Source organism: Heterodontus francisci, chromosome 18, assembly GCF_036365525.1.
Source record: "Heterodontus francisci isolate sHetFra1 chromosome 18, sHetFra1.hap1, whole genome shotgun sequence".
NCBI lineage: Eukaryota > Metazoa > Chordata > Chondrichthyes > Heterodontiformes > Heterodontidae > Heterodontus > Heterodontus francisci.
This window is the reverse complement of record NC_090388.1, coordinates 74,739,192-74,761,921: the sequence shown is the minus strand read 5'-3', so window position 1 is coordinate 74,761,921 and position 22,730 is coordinate 74,739,192. Positions and strand designations below refer to the sequence as shown.

Here is a 22,730-nt window from a genome sequence, read left to right as displayed (position 1 = left end):
CGGGCTACTCTGATCTATTTGTAAAACTAGCACATTTACCTATAATACTCTTATAAGACGACCCACACTCCAAACTCTCCATGATCCGGGGATAAAATGGCTCATTTCTTACGACTGCTTACCTGAAAGGGAGAACATGGGGGTGGGGGGGATGGTGGTGACAGAGCAGAGCTGTAGTGTAAGAAAGGAGTGGAGAGAGGCCAGGAGTCAGAGTCAGGAGTGGAGACAAGGAGCCAGGGAGCAGAGAGTGGATATAAGGAGCCAGAGAAAGAAGGGGAGTGGGGTGGGGAGAGCAAGGACAAGGAGCCAGAGAGAGGGCACAGGGAAGTGGGGACAAGCAGCCAGAGGAATGTGGGGGGTTAAGTTGGGATATCAGAATAGGGGAGTGACAAACTGGGATAGGGGAATGACGGGCGGAGCTACTGGGAGAGGACTGGCTGGGTATAGTGACTGTTGATGGAGAGTCTGGAGTAGGCAGGAGAGCTGGACTGGGCGAGCAGCAGGTGGCCACACTCCCCAGAGTGAACCACAGAACTGTGCAAAACAACACCTCACATATAAGATGACTCCCTGCATTTTAAACCTCCAAGAGTGACCTAAATCACCAGCCTTTTGTGCAAGAATACACAGCAAACTGATGAGCTATAGGGTGGAAGGGTGAGTTTATCGTACAAGAAGTACAATTTAGAGATTGGCTTCTTTTTACACTTCAAGGACTGTAGGCTATGTTCCATTACTCCTGTGCTCTGATCTGCAGGTTCTGTTTGATTTGTTACCAATGCACAGTGTCTCGTCTTTTGCCTGTACACAGATCCTGTGATACATGAGAACAATTTCACCACCCACCCCCACCCCCCCCCCCCCCCCACCTCCATGAATTTGATCACAAATACCCTTTTGTTTGCTCAGTTTCAGTTGAAAGTGCCGACTTGGCTCGAGGCAGTCGGCGAGATGATAACTGCTGCCAGCCCAGGTCCTGCCCCTCCCCAAGTTCCACGCAAACTGACTGCAGCCTCTTGTGCTGAACCATTCAGCCCATAACAAACCATGCAATTTCCCCAAGCCTTAACGCGGATGCTGCCTCAAACTGATACAATTTCTTTCCCATCACAGCAGCTCTTTAACATTTGAAAGGGGCCCCTCCAACATTGGTGTCTGAGTGTCACGGGCCGGGTTGTTGAAAGGTTTGATGTTAATGGGACTACGGCCTGAAACGCAGGGAGTCGTCTTATCCTGTTCTTGTCTGTACCATTGCCAGCTTTTCAGATTGATGCACCATTAGATGCTGAGGTGGTGGCATTCTAATGAACTGTTTGTAGTACTAGAGATCAAAGCATCAATGGACACAGCAGAGGTTTATGAAGCTGTTTGAATTGTGATCAGTTCATTCTAAACATGCACAAGGACTTGATCTCATTAAATTCTTTTATTAACTTCGAATTGCGATGTCTACACTTATGTTTCTTTTCCCTCAAACCTTCTTTCTTCCATCTCTTTTCTATTATCGGTTAATGTACTCACCCACACTCATCTTCCAGTGTTGCAGACACTATCCCTCTGCCCGAGAGGTTGCTGTACAAATCATCTTCACCTAGTTCCATTCTGTAACCAAGATTGTGATCCAAACCTGTTGGCTGACAGGAGGGCACTGGCCTGGTTGCATTCCAATCTATCCCATCGTAGCCAGACAATCGCCTGCTTCTCTTCCCGCTCCCGCACTGTTACCTCTGAAGTCCCCCAAGGATTATAATTGGCCCCCTATTATTTCTCATCTACATGCTGCTTCTCAGTGACGTCATCCAAAAACACTACCACAGGTTCCACATCTACACTGATGACACCCAGTTGTACCTTAGCAACAGCTCTCTCAAGCTCGCCACTGTCCTATTTACTATGCTGCTTGTCCGCATCCAGTATTGGATGAGCAGAAATCTCCTCCAATTTGATATTGCGAAGACTGATCCATTGTCTTGGGATCCCATCACAAACTCCATTCTGTAGCCACCAACTCCATCCCTCTCTCTGGCTACTATTTGAGACTGAGCCAGATAGTTTGCAACCTCAACATCCTATTTGATTCTGAGCTAAGATGTGGACCCCAAATCCTTTCACTTACCAAAGCTGCCTACTTCCACCTCCGTAAAATGCCTGACTCTGCCCCTGCTTAGCTAATCTGCTGCTGAAACCCTCATCCATGCCTCTGTTACTTGGCTGGCCTACCATCTTGCTCCCTCTGTAAACTTAGCCCATCCAAAGCTCTGCTGCCCGTATCCTAACTTGCACACACCAAGTTTGAGAACACCTATTGCACCTGTGTTTGCTGCTCTACATTAGCTTCTGGACTGTGAATTTCTCTTTATTTTAAAAATTCTCACCACTGTTTCTGGCCTTGCTGCATCCTATCTCTGTAACCTCTTCCAGCCTTACAAATCTCCAAGATTTCTGTGTTCCTCTAATTCTAACCTCTTGCACATTCCAACTTTAATCGCTCCACCATTACTGGTCATGCCTTCAGTTACCTAGACCCCAACTTGTGGAATTCCCCCTCTAAACCTCTCCACCTTAAAAACTATTTCTTGGACCAAGCTTTTGGTCACCTGTCCTAACATCTCCCTGTATTTTGTTTGATGACACTCCTGTGAAGGGTCTTGGGATATTCTTCTATGCTAAGGGTGCTATATGACTACAAGCTGTTGTTGTAACTTTAGCTTGAATTTCTTGGATTGCACTTGGACAGAAATTGCACTGAAATTTCTGTTGGTTTCTACACTAAACTTGCATCCAAAGCTTGTTTGCCTAAACTGGAAAAACTGGTGCAAAACAAGCACACGTGCAGCACAACCAATAGGGATAATGTCTTCTGCTGTGGCACCATACTCTGAGTGTGCTGTCACTGCTGCTCCTCTTCCTCATCAGTTGTTATGCAGAACATGCATTTTCCCATTCGGAAGGCCACTCCAACTGCTTCATCCTTCTGAAGGACAGGGGTGCTGGACGTCAATATTTGGATGCACTGAGACTGACTGAGGATAGAAATTGGGGCAAGAAAAATAGCAATCAATTGCTGTCAAACTCCAGAAATAACAGGTTACTTCAGGCTGTACTGCACCTGAATGTTTGGGCGTATATCTCGGCCAGTATATTAGTCTCTTAATCCTATGAAACTCGGTGAGCTAGTCACTTTTTGGGGGAGGGCGGAGCTATGTAAATGAGTGACAGAGGGTTTCACAGATGTATCTTGTCAATGCCACATACAATGGCGAATAATCGCGATTAGCAGTATTTTGCCAGAAATCAATTCTGTATGAATTTCCAGTCCAATAAATGCCATGCTGTAGTGATGCTGAACAGTTCCAGAAATTCTGGGCCTTGGTGTGCCATTTGGTTTTGGACCAATGTGAAAAGGTCAACGTATAACCTGCATCAATCGCGCCGATCTGATCTCGCCTGTGGGCTGAAAATCCTGTTTTACTGAATTCATTAACGACTGAAAAGTAAATGGGTTAGTGAGTTTGTTTGAAAAGGAGCACGCAGCATTTTGGCGCAAATACATCGGTCAGTGCGGGCCCAAATTTATTAGCGAGGCTGTGTGGAAACATTGCATAACAAGGTGGATCATCATCAGCAACAAGAAGAGTTCAGAGGCCAAAGTTCAGAGTTTTGATGCATCTGTCATTGCCATTAGAGTTGAGACAATTCAGCGCACCAGTTTAAATTTAACAGTGGCTTGCGATTAATTTGATGTCTTTTTACTTTGATAAGCAGAGTTAATATCTTTTAGGGGAGGCAGACATCAAGTTTTGTTAGATTTAACAAAGCCTTATTCAGCAGTTAGCATTCATTGATTGTAGCTCCGCTACTATTGTTACGCGGTCATGTTGACTCCATTTTGCTCTGATGTCCAGTTTAGCCAAATGCCATGGTGTGGGTGGGTAGGGGAGGGGGGGGGGTGTGGCAGGCTCCATTTTTAAGACACTTTCTTTTCATGATCAATCAAGGAGTTCATTTGGGTGAAGTAGGACACTGATTGGCCCTATGGGACAGTTATCCCACAGGTTAATCATTGATCTGTTATTTTAAAATATCTACTTGTAATGCACTGCTGATTTTCAAAGGAGGGAAAAGATTTTCCAGGCTGAGGTAAAGGAGGGAGAGGGATAATGGGCTGAGTAGAATGAAAGTGTTTACATTTTTACTGAAGCATTAATATTCAACTCAGGACCAACATTGAACTAAATAAAATGGTAGGCTAGATGAGCCAAATTGTCCATTCCTGTTGTTTTAGGGTAGATTTGCAAAGCCACATATTCGAGTGTGGAGCCCTGTGATTTTTCCCTCCGTTATTTTATTATTTTTTTTTATTGTTGGAAGGCTAGATATGTATGATAGAGCTCAAGAATCATTCAGTTCTTGTTCTTCAAAGTTAATAATATATTGGAACCCAAAGGTGAAAGTGAAGAGGCCCAGACTCAAAATAAGGCAATTCTTGAGCGCAAGAAAGCAAAAGATGTCCCATTCAAAACAATCATCACCAAATTGAAGGAACATTTTGATTCCAAGCCACTAGAGATAGCCGAAAAGCTACAAATTTGGAACCAGAAACCAGTAGCAAAACAGTTGGCACTGAAGAATTTATCATTACATTGCAAATTTGGTACATTCTTAGACCGTACTTTACGAGACTGATTAGTTTATGGATTTGTGGATGAAAGAATCCAGTTGAAGTTACTAAGCACACAAAATCTCATGTTTGAGCTAGTGTGTAAGATTGCTTCTACCATGGAGGTGGCATCAAAGAATGCTCGAGAATTTTGTCCTATGCAAGTGACTCGTACAGCTTCTGTCCACTGTCCGAAGGCTTCTGCCAAGTCTAAAGTGGGGAATATTTGATCAGAAGAATGTTGATTAAGGATTCGTGACTTGTTATCGCTGTAATGGCAGCCACACAGCACAGGTATGTCAGCACCGAAATGCCAAATGCTTTAATTGCCAAAGGATGGGCCACATTGCAAGTGCTTACCAATCAAAGCGTAAAGCATGGAAGAGAACACTTTCTAGTGGTAATGGAAAGAAGCAGCCTAAAAAGGGTGGAGTTCACAATCTTGAAGTGAATCCATAGTGCTTAATTGAAGAGGAGCTGGGGCGGTGCAGTATTTATGCCACTAGCAATCACTCAAATGACAGAGACTTTTGTACTAAGGTGTTGGTAAATCAACAGTACATCAACATGTACTATGATATGGCTGCAGATTGCTCCATCCTGGGTAGAGACACATGAGAGCAAATTCAGTGAAGTACCTCTGACTGAGAGCACAATTCAGTTTAAAAACCTACTCTGATGAGGTGTGAGAAACGTGTGGACAAATGGAATGCAATGTCCAATATAAGGGCAAGTCCCTCAGGTTACCCATTGTTATAGTGAGATATGTCAACAAATCAACATTTATGGGCAAAGACGAGCTTTGTAAGCTGAAGTTAGACTGGAAGCATGTTTTCCAAGTTGCGATGACCAAAAAGCTTGCTCAGCTATTGAATAATTACAGGAACGTTTTTCAAGGATAGCTATAAAGGTATAATTGGTGTGAAAGCACATATCCAAATTAGGCCTGATGTAAAACCAGTATATTGCAAGGCTAGGCTGGTTCCTTATGCTCTCAAAATCCAGGTTGAAGAGGAGCTAAAGCTGGAGAGGAACAGTATGCTGGTGAAAACTGATCACCGTGATTGGGCAACCCCAATTGTCGTATTGCCCAAGTCAGACAAAATGGTAAGTATACGCGAAGACGGCCAAGTCACAATCATACAGGCAGTGAATGATGAGGAGTATCCACTCTCAACCTCTTAAGATTTGTATGTGGAGTTAGCTGGATCCCCACTATTCACTTAATTGGATTTGTCCCATGCTTATGCGCAGTTCAATGTGGATCAAGAGAGTCAGCAGGATCTCACAATAAACATACACATGGGGTTATACTCTTACACAAAGCTGCCCTCTGGGGTGATATCTTCTCAAAATCTTCCAAGCTGGAATGGAAAAGGTTTTGCAAGGAGTGCCGCATTGCTTGTGTAATCAGGATGATGTGTTGATTGCGACCGCAACAGAGGAAGAGAATCTTCAAGTGTTGGATGAAATGTTAAAAAGGCTCACTGCTCACAATGTGAAGTTGAAAAAGAGCAAGTGTGCTTTCCTGCAATCTGAGGTAGTGTACCTTGGTTTGAAAATCAATGAAAAAGGATGATAGCTAATGAAGTAGAAAGTAGAGGCTATTGTCAATGCCCCAAAGCCAAATGATGCATCTGCGCTTAAATCTTTTCCAGGCATGGTCGAATACTACTTGTGATTTCTACCTCAGCTGACAACGATGATGGCTCCATTACATGAGTTATTGAAAGATGTGAAATGGTCTAAAGCAAAACAAGATGTTTCTGATGCATGTAAGAGAAGCTTTATCAGTGATGCAGTGCTCATTCATTACAACGCAAATTGTTACTTGAAGCTAGCATATGACTATGGAGTTGGAGCAGTGATCAGTCGTGGGTGATGGTCAAGAGAAGCCCATAGTATTTGTGTCATGTACCCATTCCAAAAGTGAATGTAACTACACATAGTTGAAAAGGAAGCACTTGGAATAATCATCAGAATCAAAAAGTTTCACCAGTTCTTGTTGGGCAGAAACTTTACGCTAGTTACAGATCAGAAACTCCTCATAGCTATTCTGGGTCCAAAGTCTGCAATACCGACAATGGTAGCTTCAAGGATGCAGCAGTGCGACTGCAACCCTGAATATAGTAGTTCAAAGGAGAATGCTATCGCTGACACACTGTCGCATTTGTTGCAGGAAGACAGAAAAGTAAGCAGTGAAGGTGCAAGCTTCACAATAGGAGTTGTGGCTGAGGATTTTCCTATCACTGCAACTGAAATTGCATCTGAAACGCAAAGACCTAGTTTTAAAAAAGTCTATGAACAGACTCTGGATGATTGGACAGAATTTGACCAGTGTACAGATGAAGAACTGAAATCGTTCCACAATCGACAGAATGAATTGTTATATGAATAGGGATGCATTAAGTGGGGTCACAGCACTGTGGTACCTTTCGCTTTTAGAGAAAAGATTCCAGCTGAACTTCATACTGAACACCCGAGTATAGTTAGCATGAAATCCATAGCCAGAGGTTTTGTTTATTGGCCTGGTCTATATTGTGATCTAGAATCATGGGTTAGCAAATGTGCCATTTGTCAAAACTGCAGGAATAAACTGCCAAAGCCTCTTAAACAACCCTGGTCATTGGCAACTTGTCCATTTCAAAGTCTTCCCGTAGATCACATGATTCCAGCGAGGAACGATCCAAAACTTGAGTATGACCTGCTTGCGAGTGAGCTTTTGTCAGTGCGAACCAGTTCAGACTTCAGTGTCTGAAGTACCAGTTTTAGAAAAGGAAATAAGATCATCTGTAAAATCTGAATTGAAACCAGACAGTCCAAAACCTGAAGATCAGGAAGATTTCATAAACCAGTTATTAGACTTGATTTGTAGATATTATTTAATGAAAAAGAATCAGTTGTTTTGACAAGTGTGTATATTCTCAAAGATGTATTTGTTTTTGAAGTTGCATTGTTAGTATCCCTGTAAATAGTTAATTTTTTTTAAGAGGAGGAGGAGTGTAACATATTCCTATGTTATGAGATTGCACAGTGCGTGATTACATCATAAACATGTGATCTGGTCATCTTGGTGTCTGTTTTTTTAAAATAAGTTCCTCCAAATATATAACAGTGCCCAAGCTGGAAACTAAACAGAACTAGTTGGCCCAGGAGATGAAAGTTTATTCAATGTGTGCTGGTCTTTTGAGGGTTAAAGTTACAGGTGATTTAAAGAATGAGTCATGTTGAGATAGGCTCAGGCTCCGAAACACCCAGGGGGTCCAGGGTTAATTACTGCTGTGAATATAGCTCCCTCATTAACTGGTTGAAGCCACTTCACTGATGATATCATCATCATGTTCAAACACAAATCATATTTTTTGTTGTCCCTGAATCAAAAGAGACTAAAGGCATATTTGTGTTGGAGATGTCCCCCTTGCTGAGACAGTTCTTGAGAATCGACTCCTTGGTTACAATGGTGGTAACTGGTGACCTTTGCCCACTTCCTCGTCCACCCCACTAATGGAGACATCATGACCCTACGCTCCAAAACTCACTTGCTGAATCATCTCTCAGTTTCTGAAACACCCATAAAACACAGCTGTCTTGCTGAGTCATGAAGTGTTGCGTGGCATGACTGAAGAAGAAAATACCTTTAGAAACGTCTCTTGCTTTGCCAGTTCTCTTTTCCTACATCTTCCACTGTGGATCCACAAGGCCACTTGGCTTTTGGTATCTCGTGCGACAGACTGCCATTCACGTGTCAGTTTGATTGTGAGTGTTAGCAGGCTGGGGCATCGCAGCTAAGCTTGATCTCTTGCCCAACATTTGCACCCAGACATTCCAACAAGGGCACAATAGCTTTTCCCCTCCTGACTGGGAGCACAGAGACCAATTGCAGCTCCCTGGGGGCCACTCTGACTCAACACATCTCACTCAGTACTGACCAGGTATCTAACGTTGGACTTCCAGGTCAGTATGATTCAGTTACTCACTGAATCAACTAGGTGAAGCAATGGGTGATCCAGTGAAGGAAGGGGTATTTTAAAGTGGAAAGAGCTGGAAATCAGTAGCATCAATAATTAACCTACATTCGACAGCAATGTGGAAAGGCAGCCCGCTGAAAATCACAGGCTTCATGATGGCACTTAGCATTGCTCTTATATACTCAATTGTTGGAAATTCCAAATTCCGCATTGAATACATTAGAAACATTCCCCAGTCTCTCTGCCCCTACATTAACGGCCGTGCCTTCAACCATCTAGGCCTTAAGCTCCAGAATTCCCTCCCTGAAATTGCCTTTCCACCTCTCTCTCCCTGCCTATAAATCCCTAATAAAAACATACTTGACCAAGCTTTTAGCCAGCTGTTCAAATATTTCTTTTATGTGGCTTTGTGACAATTTTTGTTTGATAACGCTGCTGTGACGCACCTTCGGACGTTTTCCTACCTTGAAGGCGCTATATAAAACAAGTTGTTGTTTAAACTCAGTGCATATTAGTACTAAATGCATCGATGCTTATGAAGATGATAAACTACAAGTCATTCATTTAATAACAATGCTATTTAACACTGAAGACACAATAACAATCATTTTAGTCACAACACGCCGTACATGTATTGTGGCTGGTCAACAGTGACATAATGCAGCTCAGTTTTGAGCCTTCTGAAGAGAGTTCTCAAAATAATTGAGATTATCCATGTTTTTTTTATTTCTAAATGTTCTCCTAACTCACCTTGCTGACCCAACAGCGAGGAATGAAGAGCTCTTCTGACTGTCAAAAACTGTCATTTAAAGATAGATTTATTTCAATGTTTGTTAATCAAACTAGCCTCACTGATCAGTTAGGGAGAGCAGTGCAATCTCAGCAAAGCACTGATTCCACTGCTAGGTCTTTGGGGAGAAGCTGCCTCCGGTTAGTCAGGAATCTTTTGATGAGCCACTTGGGAGACATGCTGAATGAACAAGGCACTGGTCTCCCAGCTGGGCCTTAAGATAATCTGCCACTGAACAAGTATCATGGGGGAAGAAGGCACTTTCACTTCCCCCTACCACATGGCTGCTTCCACACACGTTCACCCTTGTTTGTATGTGTGTGTATATCTATCATGTCGGTTGGGGTCGGGTAGCAGGCCTTTACCTGCAATCTCCTCCCTTGCCTCACGTAGCAGCCTGGGCTACTTCTCATCTGGGCCTGGGGATTTATCCACTTTTAAGCCCGCTAAAACCGCTAATACCTCCTCCCTTTCAATGCTAATTTGTTCAAGTATATGACAATGCCGTTCCCTGGTCTCTACACCTACATTGTCCTTCTCCATAGTGAACATAGATGAAAAGTAGTAATTTAAAACCTCACCTACGTCCTCCGGCTCCACACACACATTGCCACTTTGGTCCCTAATGGGCCCTACTCTTTCACTGGTTATCCTCTTGCCCTTATAAAACGGATTCTGCAAAGGCTACGGGCCCTTGACAACATTCCGGCAATAGTACTGAAGACCTGTGCTCCAGAACATGCTGCACCCCTTAGCCAAGCTGTTCCAGTACAGCTACAACACTGGCATCAACCCGACAATGTGGAAAATTGCCCAGGTATGTCTTGTATACAAAAAGCAGGACAAATCTAACCTGGCCAATTACTGCCTCATTAGTCTACTCAATGAACAGCAAAGTGATAGAAGGTGTCATTCACAGTGCTATCAAGTGGCACTTGCTTAGCAATAACCTGCTCAGAGACGCTCAGTTTGGGTTCCGCCAGGGCCACTCAGTTCGTGACCTCATTACAGCCTGGTTCAAACATGGACAAAAGAGCTGGACTCGAGCTGAGGTGAGAGTGACTGCTCTTGACATCAAGGCAGCATTTGGCGGAGTATGGCATCAAGGAGCCCTAGCAAAACTGGAGTCAATGGGAATCGGGGAAAACTCTCGGCTGGGCAAAGGAAGATGGTTGTGGTTGTTGGAGGTCAATCATCCCAGCTCCAGGGCATCACTGCAGGGGTTCTTCAGGGTAGTGTCCTAGGCCCAACCATCTTCAGCTGCTTCATCATAAAGTCAGAAGTGCAGTTGTTCGCTGATGATTGCACAATATTCAGCACCATTCGCGACTCGTCAGATACTGAAGCAGTCTGTGTAGAAATGCAGCAAGACCTGGACAATATCCAGGCTTGGGCTGATAAGTGGCAAGTAACATTTGTGCCAGGCAATTACCATCTCAAACGAGAGAGTATCTAACCATCTCCCCTTGACATTCAACAGCATTACGATCGCTGAATCCCCCACTATTAACATCCTGGAGGGTTACCATTGACCAGAAACTGAACTGGAGTAGCCATATAAATACCATGGCTACAAGAGCAGGTCAGAGACTGGGAATCCTGAGGCGAGTAACTCAACTCCTGACTCCCCAAAGCCTGTCCACCATCTACAAAGCACAAGCCAGGAGTGTGACGGAATGCTCTCCACTTGCCTGGATGGGTGCAGCTCCAACAACGCTCAAGAAGCTCGACACCATCCAGGACAAAGCAGACGCCTGTTTAGCACCCCATCCACAAACATTCAGTCCCTCCACCACTGATGCAGAGTGGCAGCAGTGTGTACCATCTACAATATGCACTGCAGCAACGCACCAAAGCTACTCCGGCAGCACTTTCCAAACCCGCAATCTCTACCACCTAGAAGGATAAGGGCAGCAGATGCGTGGGAACGCCACCACCTGCAAGTTCCCCTCCAAGTCACACACCATCCTGACTTGGAACTATATCTCTGTTCCTTCACTGTCGTTGGGTCAAAATCCTGGAGCTCCCTTCCTAACAGCACTGTGGGTGTACCTACCCCACATGGACTGCAGCAGTTCAAGAAGGCAGCTCACCACCACCTTCTCAAGGGTAATTAGGGATGGGCAATAAATGCTGGCCCAGCTGGTGATGGACAGATCCCATGAAATTAATTTTAAAAAAATGCCAGACTGTCCATCGCTCCCACAAGCAGCTCCTCACCTCCAAACGTCACTGCACTGGCACGGCAATATTTCAAATGCTTACGAACCTGCTGCTAATGACTGTTGCGGTCGTCATTCAATCACTGCATGACATCTCATCAATGAACCAGTGAAAAGTTAAGGATTTATTTCTTGAAGTTTTTCTCTATAAAACCTTTCCTGTGGGCATGAGCAGTGGTGAAGGAGAGTAAACAATAGGATTTGGCTTCTGCAGCTGAGACAGTAGGAAAATATCTGCTTTAAAAGATAGAACATCTGAAGAAACCGACCAGGATCTTTGGACTAGTCTGGAGTTGTACTGTATGCTGTGAGTTTAAATTGATACCTTGCATCTGGGTATTGTAGTGTGAAATAAAGCCAGTTGCTGTTGGTCCTCTGTAAAGAGAAGAGTGGTTAGCCTTCCTTGGGAGGCCCTTGGCCAGGACGTAGTAACTTCATGAGTTATGATAGTATAGGCCCAGTGGAGAATGATTTATGAGTGACATTGGCAAACATCAAGGATGGGCAGACTTTGCAGTGAGAAGCAGGCACTGCCTCATTGATAGCTGTAAATAAGTACCTGTTTTCTGCAAAGCATTATTAAAGCACACTTTACATGTTATCCATATTATATAAAATTGCAATTTAGATGGGGTGGCAGTGATTCCTCATGTATTTGTAAAGGGATCCTACTGCCCTGAATAGCACTCCCTCTGTCTATAAACTTGTACTTCTCGCTAGCTTTCTATGTGATACTCGATCCCATTTCCAAGCTGCCAATGTGGGATCCCCCTTGGGCGGCACAGTGGCGCAGTGGTTAGCACTGCAGCCTCACAGCTCCAGGGACCCAGGTTCGATTCTGGGTACTGCCTGTGCGGAGTTTGCAAGTTCTCCCTGTGACCATGTGGGTTTTCGTCGGGTGCTCCAGTTTCCTCCCACAGCCAAATACTTGCCGGTAAATTGGCCATTATAAATTGCCCCTAGTATAGGTAGGGGAATTGAGGGAAGGTGGGGATGTGAGAGGATAATGGGATTAATGTAGGATTAGTATAAATGGGTAGTTGATGGCACAGACTCGGTGGGCTGAAGGGCCTGTTTCAGTGCTGTATCTCAAAATAAATAAACCAGCCTAACTGGCAAGCTTCCTACATGACATTCTTCTCCTGTATGACATTCTTGCATGTCAATCACTGATGCAACTGTGACGTAGCCTGTGTTTAAGCCAGTTCCCACCACTTCCAACTTGACAGGCTAGCAGAGGTTTAATTTTGGCATCAAGAAATCGCTCCCTATTTTAAAAACCCTGCAGTTATTAATATTGGACGCTGCAGATTTTCTCGGGTAAATTCTTCCATTCTGCACTGCCAGTGAGGTGCTTGAAGAGGGAAAGAGGTCAGGCGTGCCAATTCTCCAGTGCAAACATCACAGTCATCAGCAAAAAGACAAATTTTAAATAGATCCAGTTGAAGGCCTTTTATCAGATGATCAGTCTCTTAACTATGCATCTAATTTGTGTCACCGCAATTCTGTCAAGTTGAGCAGTGAGGATCAGAATATTTTTAGAATAAGTTTTCATCGCAGGAGGCCAACAGCACCAGAGGTAGTCTCTACAGTCGAGATCAAAACCATGTCTGGAAATTCAAAATCCCAGAACCAATTCAATCCTCCCTCTCATTGTAGTTTATTTCTCTAAACCCTGCCCCACCTCCCCCCATCCAACCACCTCCAAGACACTGATGCTTCTCTTCGTGGGCAGTCCCTCGGGAACGAGGATGACTTTCTTCTACTCCAGGGTTGAGTTCCTTTGGTGACTGAATAGTCCAATTCTGGATCCGCACACCCTGCCGCAGGTGGTGTTTGGTGAGGCGAGTGAATGGGATGCTCGAAATTCCGAGCGTTCCTTCCGCTGTTTGCACTTGGCCGCTGCCTGGGCATGTCTACGTTGTTAGAACTGGCTGGCATCTTCACGGATGCTTCTCCATTTTGGACGGTCTCAGGCAAGAGATTCCTGCGAATCAGTGGAGATGTCACATTTTTTCAGGGAGCCTTTAAGGACATCCTTGTAGCGTTTCCTCTGCCCTCCTGGTAGCCTCTTGCCATGACGGAGCTCAGAGTAGAAAGCTTGTTTTGGGAGTCTTGTGTAAGGCATGCGGACAATGTGGCCCGCCCAACGTAACTGACTAGCCATGACCAGTGTCTTGATACTCGGGATGTTGGCCTGCGAGAGGACACTGATATTGAAGGATCTTGCACTGATCCTGGTCCACAAGCTCTCAACTCCTAGTACCTCATTGATTGGGCATTCTACCTGTGTATGCTGCAATAGTGAAAGGGTAACGCTCTTCCCTCCTGAGATGGAGACCCTCCCCTAGATGGAAGTGCAGGGTCACAGAATCATCCCTATCTCTGGGCCGCATTTCAGGGTAGATAGGCTCCATTCTGGGATTGCAGCCTTGCAAAACAATCCCTTAAGTGGACAGCATGAGAACAGACACCGGTATTGTTCTTGCCTGATGTCCATGAGCTAGTCACTTGCATGACACTCCCATTGTATCTGGTAGCCTGTCGATGAGTGTCCTGTGTGTTGCCCTCTATGGTTGTATGTGATGCAATGACAGTCAAGGGTGAGAACCCTGCCTAAATTTTTTCTCATCTTACCATAAGGACGTAACACCCATCATGCTTTACTCACCAGATCATGAGGCAGCTCACTCTCCTTTTAATAGATTTCTGCTCCACCTCTAATAGCATATATTTGGATTTTTTTGGGTGAATGCTGAAGTATCAGGATTAATTGAGATTTCTGGTGTATACCCTGAGTCCAGTTGTTAAATGATTTATCTTTGACTTAAATTCCATTAGTATTTTCTGAGAAAATCAAATGTGAATTTGTTAGGTCCTCGGGCTTTCTCCATTCTCTTACCTAGTCATTAAATATTGACTCTTGATATTCCACAAAGATCAAATGGATTGAATTTAGAACGGTGAATTTCAAACTTGGATGTGTAGCAGTTTCTCTCCAAGTATTGCGATCCTCCCAGAGATCCCCTCTGAATTCCAATTGGTGCTGTGCATGCTTCAATCTTCCATTGGGGACTGTCTGTGTCGTGCGTTGTTCCACTGGAGGCTATCGGTGGCTCATGGTGTTCCTCCGGGGGCTATCGGTGGCTCATGGTGTTCCTCCGGGGGCTATCGGTGGCTCACGGTGTTCCTCTGGGGGCTATCGGCTCACGGTGTTCCTCCGGGGGCTATCGGTGGCTCGATGTGTTCCACAGGGTGCAACCTCGCTGTGGTGCTTAGTAAAACAATTCACACAGGATGTCAGGATTGGCAACATCCTAATGCCTATCGGGGATTATGTTAATTGGAGACAATGGAAATTTCTTCATAAATTCAGTTGAGACTTTTTAGATTGCTCTAATTGGCCCAAAATAGTATCCACCATAGGTACAAAGATTAAATATGTGTGATGTAGAACAGAGAGCCAAGAGTTGGAAGGCTGTGGAATTAAGAGTTAGTTGTTGAGGTAGAAACTATCTTAACATTAGATTGGATAGGTGAATAAAGGAAAAGATGTTGAAGGAAAATAGGAAAAGGATGGGTAAAGTGATTATAACTATTGGCTTGCATGGAGACTAAAACGCTAGGAAGAATTGCTTGGGCCAAATGGTCAACATCTATGGAAAAGCCAGAGAATATTTGGGAATTACTGGAGCAATCCATGGTTGTGGGAGATCGTAATTCTCTGTTTCTCCTATAATAGTCCTGTCAAATGCAGGAGAGAGTTAGCAGGCGTCTCTGCAAGCATGTGGGACTGCTGTCAGTTGTTACAATAGAGCAAAATGTCATGACGTTCTCTTCCCCAGTCATGAGGAAAGCTGCAATTGCCACTTTGTGTGATGGTCTCCAATGCGCTTCTTAGTCAGCGAACCAAAGCAACATTTTGATCAGATCTAAAGCAACTGGATAAGCAGCATTAGCCACATGGATTTATCTCCAGCAAGCTTCCTATCTGCTATGTCTACAGTTTACCCCTAAAGCTGTGAGGCAAAGAAGCAACCCTCAAATGATATGGTGTGAGATGTGACTGCTTTGCTGCCCAGATCAGCCCTGCAGGGTGTAGTAGCTGAGGTAACACAAACTGCACACAGCAATCATCACTAATCTCAAGTGAGAAAATGTTAGATAAAGGAATGTGAAATAAACAAATGTTTAAAGCCAACATCCAGAAAGAAACTAAATACAGACATACGATTGTAGAATTTACAAAGAAAATGATCAAATGCAACTCTGTTGAATTCTGGAACATCGGTTTTGAATGCATTTCGTCCAGATTGATGGGATAAAATATTTCTCTTTGAGAGGCCATTGGAATGGTTGGCGTGGGAGATGGACCAGTTAGACGTGGATGGGATGTGGTAATGAGGTTTACCATGCAACTAATCATATCTTTTGGAAGTTCACAACTGAGGAAAAAGGAATCTTTAACCTTGATCTTGTGTCTGGGTCTTTTTGTAAAGAGGAAGATGAATTTGATAGATTTAATTTAATTTTATTTTATTGATTAATGACATCAAAGGATATGGAGATAGTGCAGGAAAGTGGCGTTGAGGTAGATGATCAGTCATCATCTAATTGAAGGGCAGAGCAGGCTCGACGGGCTGAATGGCCTACTCTTCTATGCTCCTATGTTCTGTGAGCGAGAATCAGACTAAGTATATCGATATCTATTTCTACCGATCTCCACTAGTTTTGAAAGGAACCAATAAATTTCAGACAGTATTATTAAGCAGAAAGAGAAAGGAAGTCACTCTAGCCTGGTTTCTTCTGATCAGCAGTCAGAAATTTACAAACACCTATAGGTTTGCAAACTTCCCTTACTAGAAGTAATTAACCTGTAATTGACAACAGGATAGAGTCCTAGTCATTTACGGCATAGAAGGAGGCCATTTGGCCCATCGAGTCCATGCCGGCCCTCTGCGGAACAATCCAGTTTGTCCCACTAGCCCGCCCAATCCCTGTAGCAAGTTCATTTCCTTCAAGTGCCCATCCAGTTTCCTTTTTGAAATCAATGCTTGTCTCTGCTTCCACCTCCCTTGTGGGCAGCGAGTTCCAGGTCATTACCACTCACTGCGTAAAAAAGTTCTTCCTCATATTCCCCTGCATCTCTTGCCCAAAACCTTCAATCTGTGTCCCCTAGTCCTTGTTCAGTCAGTTAATGGGAATAGTTTCCCCTTGTCTAACTTATCTAAGCCTATCATAATCTTGTACACCTCTAACAAATCTTGCCTCAATCTCCTTTGTTCCGAGGAGAACAATCCCAACTTTCCCAATCTAACCTTGTAACTATTATCCCCCATCCCTGGAACCATTGTGGTAAATCTCCTCTGCACCATCTCGAGGACCCTCACATCTTTCCTAAAGTGTGGTGACCAGAACTGGACACAATACTCTAATTGGGGCCTAATCAGAGCTTTATAAAGGCTAAGCATAACCTCCCTGCTTTTGTACTTAATACTTCTATTTATGAAGCCCAAGATCCCATATGTTTTGCTAACCACACTCTCAATATGCCCTGCCACCTTCAAAGGTCGATGAACATGCACCCACAGGTACCCCTGTCCCTGCACACTCTTTAGAACTATGCCAAGGATGTTTGCGACAATTAGTTTGTGGCTGTCCTACACTAGCTTCTGGTCCAGCAACATCTTGATTTCAAAATTTTCATCCTTGTTTTCAAATCCCTCCATGGCCTTGCCCCTCCCTATCCCCGTAATCTCCTCCAGCCCCACAACTCTGAGATATCTGCATCCCTCCAATTCTGGCTTCTTGAGCATTCCCAATTTTAATCTCTCCCCCATTGGTGGCCATCCCTTCAGTTGTCTAGGCTTTAAGCTCTGGAATTTCGTACCTACACCTCTCCACCTCACTTTCCTCCTTAAAACCTACCTCTTTGACAAAGCTTTTGGTCATTTGACCTAATATCTCCTTATGTGGCTTTGTGTTCTATAATGCTCCTGTGAAGCTCCTTGGGATGTTTTATTATGTTAAAGGGACTATGTAAGTACAAGTTGTTGTCTTAATAGAGACAAGTCAGACTAAACATCATTGTTAGCAGAATAATACATTGCGCAGAACAGTGAATAATACCTTTTTTGGCTTACCTGGTAGCACTGTTCCTCTGATCAGAAGGTCGAGGGTTCAAGTTTCACTTCAGAGACTTGAGCACGCAATCTAGGCTGACACTCCAGTGCAGTCCTGAGAGGGTGCTACACTGTCTGAGGTGCCGTCGTTTGGAATGAAAAGTTAAGCCAAGGCCCTGTTTGACCCCTCAGGTGCTTGTAAAAGAAAGCATGGAACTACTCGACAAAGAGCAGGGGAGTTCTCCCTAGTGTTCTGGCCATTGTTTATCCCTCAAACAGCACCACTACAAGCAGTGTATTTGGTCATGTTTGCATTGCTGTTTGTGGGATCTTGCTGTGTGCAAATTGGCTGCTGTATTTCCTACATTACAACAATGACAACACTTCAGAAAATATGAAGTGCTTTGGGATGTTCTGAGGTCATGTAAGGGGCTATATAAATGTGAGTTCTTGTTCTTGGTTATCATGAGTAATGGCACTGTGATCTGCTAGTTGGAGGAAAGGATGATGGATGGGAGTTTGCAAGTTCTCCCTGTAACCGCGTGGGTTTCCGCCGGGTTCTCCGGTTTCCTCCCACAGCCAAAGACGTGCAAGTTGATAGGTAAATTGACCATTGTAAATTTCCCCTAGGGTAGGTGGGTGCTAGGAGAATGGTGGGGATGAACCCACCCCACCCCACCAACTAGGGAAAGACCCTGGATCTGTAAACTGCCAGTAACTAGTGCTACTGAAAGGCATCAACCATGGTTGGTCCCTAAAGTTATCAGTCCTCCAGGATTGCCCTGGAGTCTCCAGAAATTAAAGATTAATGTCCGGGACACTGCTGCAAGCAAAAATCCAGGACATTAAAAAAAGAAGTCTTTTCTGTTCATTTTCTTTGAGCACTTGTTTATTAATTATAAAAGTATTGAAAATGGGGAACAAGGCGGTTTGACTGGGCGGGGTTGTTGGAGGTTGGAGGCCATGTGATGAAACCCCAGAAAAATGTCCAACCAGATAGTAGTCTGAATGGTCTTCACTATCTGTATCTGCAAGTGCTGTGTAATGTAACCAGTAGTATAGCATCACCCAAGACAGAGCTTAAACCTTCGGTGAACTGAACACACAAAAACCCTCCATTTTAAAAGGACGAAGCAATAATGGGACAATAGAGTTCGTCTTTGGCCTTGGCTGAGCTCCAATTCAGCTCACAACAAACATTGCTGGCAGGCTGCTGAGTCCCCCTGAAAGGATGGTTCATTTCCAAGATACGACCAGCAAGGCAGCTGCTGTTGCCGCGGTAACGGCAACTTCTCCTGATTGTCAGTGATGCGGTTCATGGAGTCCTCAGATTTGCACATCCCAGGGACGAAGCCATCCCACATGTAATGTGATGGCTTGTACGATCCAGAAAACAATCTCAAGAAGGTGGGGGTACAAAGCCCACGAATTAACAATGCATGGTGCAGAATCTTAGATGCAACTTGTAAGTTTTACAGACAGAGGTCATTTGATGCCAAGTTGTGATAAACCTTCTGTATGTCACATTAGGAATTTTGTCAGAATATTAGTGGTGTTCAAATCAATAGTTGACTTAAAAGCCTACTAAGATCTCGAGTGCATACTGTAGCTTGAAAGTATGACGGCTTTATTCTGTGGCTGATGCTGTTTGGCGAGGCTACAGGAACGGTGCTTAGATCATATCCCTGAAGGATTGTTAAATAGTAGCAGCATGAGTCCTTGAAGAGCTGCAGTACACAGTTACTACTAGGTCTTGTTTTCATTAAAGGGGATCCAAGTGCTTAAGGAGGAGTTTACACAATCCTTCATTTTGAAAGCGTGAGAGAGAAATCTGTTACAGAGGTTCACGCTCTTTGTGTTTCTTTGTTCTTTTGCTAGTTTTCTTAATCATTTTTTTTCAATCCCCTCCCACCCAAAGGCATCCGTTCCTTGCGGCGGTCGGTGGCAGCATCAGTGAGTGCCGCCAGGCATCTACCATCACTCGGTCGGAGGAACTCTGATGTCTCTGGCACTGAATGGGCACCGCAAACTTCCTTTTCAGGTATGTAGGTGAAGGAATGGGATTATCCCTAAAATATACAATCCAATCCACATTGAAGGTGAATTCTTTCTACACAGTTCATAAAGATTTAGTTCTTGAGGTATCCATTATTTTTGCAGTCAGCTCTGCAGGAAAAAGAATACATTGAGCGCATTTCAACCTGAGAGCCATGTCTTGGTCTGGCCACTGTATAATTCAACTCCTTTTAAGTATTGCTTTAGATAAATTATTGGTACTGTGGAGACGTAGTCGAATTTTTCAGTCACTACAGAGGCTAAAGTGCTGCAGCAAAATATATTTTAGTGTCCTTCAATGTTTAGGACGTCATGTTTAAAAAGATCTTGATCAAAATTTTTAACCTCACTTAAGCAACACAAAGCAAGAATACGTTCTCTAATGTCTTTAATGTGGCTGACAGTACATTTTCTTGGAGTTGGGTAGTGAATAATTTGTGCATAATGTTGCAATATAAATCATTAAAGCCTTTTTTTCCTATATGCATTGTGATGCTGAAGGATTTGTAATCTCTCGTTAAATTCTTGCAGATTATTTTATATGACTTGTGAATAAGTGAAAGTCTTGATAATTCCACTTTCACACCACTGACAAGTTAGGTGGCTGACTGAACAATTTTTCCCTGTTGTGATTCAGCATGGCTATTAATTGGCATTAGGTTGACTATACACTTTATATGCAGATTAATTGACTCAGCCATGGACCTGAAGGCAATCATTTTGTCAAATGTTCGTGGTGCAACATGTCAGTGCGTATCCCTAATCCAGTCATTTCTTCACCTGGCATCCTCTTACATACCCTTCTGATAGGGATTGCTAGATACTCAATAGGAGTAAATTCTACCTCCCACACACCTCCCCCCCAGGCTCCCACCCAAATCTAGGTACTGAGGCCAATTGCTACTTCCCTTAAAAGTGACCCAGGCTGACACTGGCCTATTCAGCAAAGAGTGTCCAAGCCCCCTGGAGAGGAGAGAAGGAGGAGAAATCCTGGCATCTCTCTGGAAGGCCGACTGACTCACTTTCATTTTCCCGCCGCCTGTTTTTTGATATCGTGGAGGAAATCCAGCCTAATTGTTTCTTCTTAATTGTTTTTCCCTCTTTGTGAAGCCCAAATGCATCCAGACATTGAATGCTATTTCCATAGCAGAAGCTCTTCCAACTTTTGTCTTTCATAGCGGACAGGATAGAAGAAGCACCTTGCCATTTAATCTTTAATCCCTCTCACCTCCAGCCTTAGACATCAGGCCCCATCGTGACCTTTCTTGTCTTTCTCTTTCTAAATTAATATGGCAGGTGCTCCTCTGAACTTCCTTCTCCACTTTAGCTGAAGATATTTTGTCCTACACACTCCTCTTCCCTCCGTCCTCGTTCTTGCCCAGCTTCTCAAAACTGGAAATTTCTCAATAACCTCATTCTTTCCATCCCCTCCAATCATCAGCCTTTTTTAACAAGCAAGTTGGATGTCACCTAGCCACTACTCATTAAGTTACCTTGTCATCCTGGACATTGCAACAACAGCTTGCATTTATATAACATCTTTTGCAGTATAACGTCCCAAGGAGCTTCACGAATAGTTATCATACACTGAAATTTGATACCAAGCCACATGATATATTAAAACAAGTGACCCTAGGCTTGGCCAAAGAGGTAGGCTTTAAGGAGCGTCATAAAGGAGGAGAGAGGTGTTGAGAGGCAGAGAGTTTTAGGAAGGGAATTCTAGAGTTTAGGGCCTAGACAGCTGAAGGTACGGCCACTATTGGTGGAGTGAAGAAAATTGGGGATGTGCAAGAGGCCAGAGTTAGAGGAGAGCACAATTCTCGGAGGTTGTAAAACTGGAGCAGGTTATAGAGATAGGGAGGGGCAAGACAATGGGTTTGAACACAATGAGAATTTTACACCTGAGGCATTGCTGGATCAGGAGCTAATGTAGGCCAGCGAGTATGGGGCTGATGAGTAATCTCAAACCTGGTGGTTCCAATTGAGTCTTTAACAAGGCTCCTCAATGAAAACAAAATGACTTAAAAAAAAAATTCACAAAGAAATCCATTGCAAGAAAGATTTGAAAATCTCTGCACTTGGGAAACATAAGCAATGAAAATGTTTTAACTGAACCTGTGGCAAATCTCATTTATTTGCTTTTACATACCAATTTTTGCAAACATTGTTGCTAATCTTGACTTACCCAGTGGGGACAGGCTAAAGAACTCACTTTCGGTCCTTCCTGTGCACCTTCTGATGAGTGGAAAGAGTATTGATTCCTTTCGGGGACATACCCTGGAAATTCTGTGGATCATCTCTCACCCTCCTCTCTCTGGGCCGACCTGCAGGAAGGTTGGCGACAGGGCTGGAGAGAACAAGTGAAGAGCAGGAAGCAATGAAAGCAATAAGTAAGATGGTCAGCCAAGGGATTGAGCCCAGTGGCTTTGTTGGCTATTTGGAGTATAGATTAGCTGTTGTAGAAGGTGGGAGGAAGCAAATTAACCACATGTCTCCTAGTAATATTGGAATCACAGTCTTGAAAGTCCAAATAAACTACTACGTCATTTTAATTGCTTGGGTGAGGCTATCTGTTACAACCATGAATGTCATGCCTTGAAGGTGTAACAGATGGATTGTAGAATCAGTTTTATTCTTTTACTTAAGCGATTATTCTAAAAATAAGGAAAGCCTTACAGCCCTGTATCACATTTCAAAAAACTTGGCATACAGTTAACTACGAGAAATGCAGCAGCTACAATCAAACACAGCAGCAGACTCCAAGGGCTGAATTTTCACTTTTGGGCAGGAAACGGGAGCCAGGACTGTTTCTGGGTCCCTAACCTGCCCCCAGGGGGAAATGGTCACTTGTTGGGATTTTCATTTAATTGTCACGGTGACAGGTTCCCATGTCCAATTAAAGGCGGCAGGCGG

At 43.8% G+C, this 22,730-nt stretch overlaps 1 protein-coding gene across 10 annotated transcripts in view; it reads left to right on the top strand.

The window, feature by feature from the left end:
* Positions 1–22,730, top strand: part of nrcama (neuronal cell adhesion molecule a) — a 475,148-nt gene that overhangs the window by 113,658 nt on the left and 338,760 nt on the right. For 8 of the 10 annotated variants that reach the window (XM_068050994.1, XM_068050993.1, XM_068050997.1 and 5 more), the window contains exon 2: positions 19,681–19,803. The exons of the other annotated variants lie outside the window; for them this stretch is intronic. The gene's annotated coding sequence lies outside the window, so the exon portion shown is untranslated. The remainder of the gene's footprint in view (positions 1–19,680; positions 19,804–22,730) is intronic. 10 annotated transcript variants of the gene reach the window in all.